Source organism: Dipodomys spectabilis, unplaced genomic scaffold (genome assembly GCF_019054845.1).
Source record: "Dipodomys spectabilis isolate Male_0828 unplaced genomic scaffold, ASM1905484v1 ptg000556l, whole genome shotgun sequence".
Lineage (NCBI taxonomy): Eukaryota > Metazoa > Chordata > Mammalia > Rodentia > Heteromyidae > Dipodomys > Dipodomys spectabilis.
In genome coordinates this window covers 870,730-875,796 of record NW_024871233.1, presented here as the reverse complement: position 1 = coordinate 875,796, position 5,067 = coordinate 870,730, and positions in this window count along the sequence as shown.

Here is a 5,067-nt window from a genome sequence, read left to right as displayed (position 1 = left end):
AAAGAAGAAGAAAGTGGTGGAAGGGAAAAAGAGAAAGACCAGAAAGGAATGACAGGTCTGTAGTGAAGGAGGGAGTAATGGAAAAGTTAAAAGCCTTGCCCATTGAGGTTTGGAGCTTTGGAGATCATAAATTTTTGGCTGGTGGTTTGCAGACCAATTAAGATAGGGCGGGGCTGCCCATTGGAGGTCTGAGGTTTGATGGTCAAGGCTGCTCTTGGACCTAGTTATCCAGTCCAGGATAAGGTAATCAGAGTCTCCTTTCTAGTGTAAATTGGTTTATTATATTAAATGTGACTCTATGGTTTGTCTCCTTGCCTTAGAGGTAATAAGTACATGAGTTCACAGAAAGAGCTTGAAGTCTCAAAGGCCGTGAATCTTTTAAGATATGATGTGGCCATAATAGGTTTGTAAAAACACAATGGGACAGTGAAATAACAATGCCCATACCACAATATCATGTCAAAATAATGCTTTGATACCACAATTAGTTGTTAATACCATTCTCGTGATGAGGTCACAATAAGTTTGTGATGTCACAATAGGTTCATGATGTCAGAGTGGCATGGGATATCTCAATTGTATTAATTGACAATGAATATATGAGTTCAAAAAGGGACTGTAATGTCTCCAAAGGCATGTGTTGTCACAAATGTGATGCCGTTCTAACAGCTTTGTGATGTCACAATATGACACAATGGTCATGACATCTGGCAGTATGATGTCATAAAGGATTTCTGATATCACATGTCATACCAGGAATATGAGATTGAAAACAGATTATGAGCTCACAAAGCCCTACATTATGATGATGGCAGCATGTCACAAAACTTAGAAGGACAGGACTGGTTGTGACGGCACAGCAGGTTAATGATATCACAATGGCAATGTGATGTCACAAAGGATTGTGATATCACAATGGTTATATGGTCAAAAGGGGTTTCTGAAACAGAGTGAATTCACAGAATAGTCCTTCACACTGTTAAGTCATAACAATGTCACTGTGATTTATAATTCTATGATGCCATTGTTGTTTGGTGATGTCACAATGACCCGATGGTGTCATAATGACAATTTGATGTCACTTTTGATTTATGATGTTACAATGGTTATGAGGTCACATTATTTTTCTGATATCAACACACATGTCAAATTTGAAATAGAATGAAAAAGCCAGGCACCGGTGGCTCATGCCTGTAAACATAGCTACTCAGGAGTCTAAGATCTGAGGATCGCAGTTCAAAGCCAGCTCAGGCAGGAAAGTCTATGAGACTCTTATCTCCAATGAAAACCAGTAGAAAACCAGAAGTGGCTCTGTGGCTCAAGTTATAGAGTGCTCACCTTGAGCTGAAGAACAGGGACAGCACCCAAGCCCAGAGTTCAAGCCCCACGACCGAAAAAATAAAAGATTAAAAACAGGCATTCATAATATTTTTATAACATCACAATGGCAATGTGATCTCATAATGCTATTTTGTTATTGTAGATTTGTGATGTCAAAAGTAGTTGATGCTGCCATAATTACAATACTATGTCACACTGATGATGTCACAAAGGGTTTGTGATGTTACAATGGCATGTTTGATATCAATTGTCAGTTCATAAAGAGGGGATAGTTACACAAAGGGACTGTGATGTCACAAAGGCCATGTGTTTCTTCAAAGGTGCTAAGAGGTCCTAATAGGTTTGGGATGTCACAATGTTATAGTAATGTCAAATGGCAATGAAAGCTCACAATGGGTTTGTGATGTCACATTGGTGATGAAGTTAAATAATTTTGTGAAGTCACATCTCATAATCACATGTCCAATTTCAGTTGCTACTATTTCACAATGAGGATATGAGTTCACAGAAGAAGACTGAAGTATAAAAGGCTATGAATTTTCTAAAAAGCTATGAAGACACAGTAGGTTTTTGAAAACACAGTGGAACAGTGACATCACAATGGCAATATGATGTTGCAATATGATGACTTAATAATGTCTTGATATCACCATTGGTGATGCCACACGTGATGAGTTTACAATAGGTGTGTGATGTCACCAGGGGTTGGTGATATCAAAATGACACATGTGATTTCAATTGTCATTAACCACAATGAGTATATAAGCTCACAAAGGGACTGTGATGTCTCCAAAGGCATGCATTGTCACAAAAGTGATGAAGTCCTAACAGGTGTGTGTTGTCAGAATGTGACCAAATGCTAATAACACCTATCAGTGTGATGTCACCATGATCAAGATGTCACACTGGATTCGGTTATCACATTTCATACCTGGATTGGGTATGAGAGGATTGGAATTTCACATTGGGTTAGTGATATCACTATGGAAATGTGCGGTCATGAAAGGATTGTGCTACCACAATGGCTATGATATCACAATGTGTTTCTACTATAATAGGTTTGTGCTGTCACAATTGGTTGGAAATGTCACAATGGCATGCAGGATCTCAAATGTCATTAATTCGCAATGAAGATATGAGTTCACAAAGGGACTGTGTTGTCTCTAAAGTCATGTGTTGGCACAAATGTGATGAAGCCCTAACAAATTTGTGAGTTCACAATGTAACACCATGGTCTTGATGTCTATCAATGTGACGTCACAATGTTCATGTCAGAGTTAATTTCTGATATCATATTTCATACCTGGATTATTATGAGTTTGAAAACAGATTATAAGCTTACTAAAGACCTAAAATATCCTAATGGCAGCATATAGCACAAGTTATGACTAAAAACTCATGGTCTTTGGAGCTTAAGATTCTTTCTTTGAAATTGTATCCTCATTGTGAACTAGTAGAAATTCAAATTGGACATGTCATTGTGATATTACAAAGTCATAGTGACATCACAAACTCATTGTGACCTTATCACCACTGTGACATCACAAAACCATTGTGATATCACATTGCTGTTGTGCCTTCACAATCACATTGTAACATCACAAAGCTATTGTGAACTCTTGAGATGTACAAATCGTTATGTCGAAAACGAACTTTTCAACTTTCGTGTGAGGGGGGAGGGGGGAGGGGGGAGGATTGGGTGGGGGGGCAGGGGGAGGATGGGAAAGTGAAACAAAGGAGGAAGCTACAATGCTTGATAAGAAATGTACTCATTATCTTGCCCATGTAATTTTAACCCCTCTGTACAGTATTTTTCACAATAAAAAAAAAACATGAAAAAAAGAAAAAAGAAAACATGACCTCTGTGGCATCATAGACCCTTTGTGTACTCATATCTTCATAGTGAAGTAATGAAAATTCTTATCACTCGTAGCATTGTATCATCACAAATACTTTGTGCAATAATTATCACTGTGAAATCACATTGTCATCATGACACCACCATTCATTGTGACATCACCAAACCCCAATGACACATACCATATTTTAATTTTTTTCTTCTGTGAGTTTTTTTTATTGTAAATACAGTGTACAGAAGGATTACAGTTACATGAGCAAGGTAATGAGTACATATACTGTCAAACATTGCTTCCTTGACATCACATTGTCATTTTCATGTCATAGACCCATTTTGAATGCCTATTCTTTGATTTCATTCTATCTCAAATGTGCCATCTGCATTATCAGGAAACCATTGTGAACTCATAACCTTTGTGACATCTAAATCTCTTTGTCACAGCACATTGCCTTTGTTATATCACTAACCCACTGTGACATCAAATACCTCTCTTGTTCTCATAGTTTTGTGACATACCATTGTGATATATTAGTGAGTTCGACCTCGTATTTCAGATATGACATGAGATATCTAAAATCCAGTGTAACATCATGATATCACACCGCTGGACATCATAACCATTGTGTCACTTTGTGACATCTCAGACCTGTTAGTTCTTCACCTTTTTGACTACATATGCTTTGCTGACATCATAATCCTTTCCCAAACTCATATACTCATGGTGTGTTAAGGACAATTGAGATCCCACATGCCATTGTGCCATCACCAACCCCTTGGGACATCTCAAATCTATTGCAATCTCCTCATCAATATTGTGTCACCAATTGTGACATCAAAACATTCTTATAACATGATGGTGAGATATCACATTGTCATTGTGAAATCTCTGTCCCATTGGGTTTTCACATAGTATGACCTCATACTATGGAGCTTCTTCTATCACCTGGTATCCTCATATTGAATTATGTCATTGAAATTTGATATATCATTCTGATATTACAAACAAACTGTGACATCGCAAAACCATTGTGACCTCATCACCACCGTGACATCAAAAACCCAATGGCATATCTCATTTCCATTGTGACATTATGGATCACATTGTGCCATCCCAAACCTATTATGATCTCTTACCACCTTTGAAAACACACATGGCCTCTGAGACATCACAGAACATTTTGTATCCATATCCTCATGGGGAACTAATGAAAATTGACATCAGATATACCATTGAAACATAACAAATCCTTTCTGACATAATCATAATTGTGACATCATGTTGCCATTATGACACCATCAGCTCATTTTGGCATGTAAAACTACAATGACATCATAGCATTGTAACATCACATCGTCATTCTGATGTCATAGACACGTTGTGTTTGCCTATTATGTTATTTGATTCTATTTCTATTGTGGCATGTCAGTTGATACCAGAAATCCATTGTGAGTTCATGACCATTGTGATATCACGATGCCTTACTAGCATCACATTGCCTATGTCAAAAAGGGATTTTGATGTGACAATGGTTATGACATCACCATGAGTTTCTCATATCAACCCACATACCACATTTCAAATACAATGAAATCACAGATTTGCCATTCATAATCTGACAATGATTTCACAATGACAATGCCAAATGCTATACTGTCATTATTTTGTGATGCCACCATAAGCTAAAAGTGTCATAACAACAATATAATGTCAAACTGGTTATTATGTCACACAGGGTTTATTATCTTACAATGGTTATGAGGTCACAATGTGTTTCTGATATCAACTGATATGCCACATTTGAAATAGAATGAAATCACCAGATATACGTTCACAATGTGTCTATGTCAGCAAAATGTCAATGTGATGT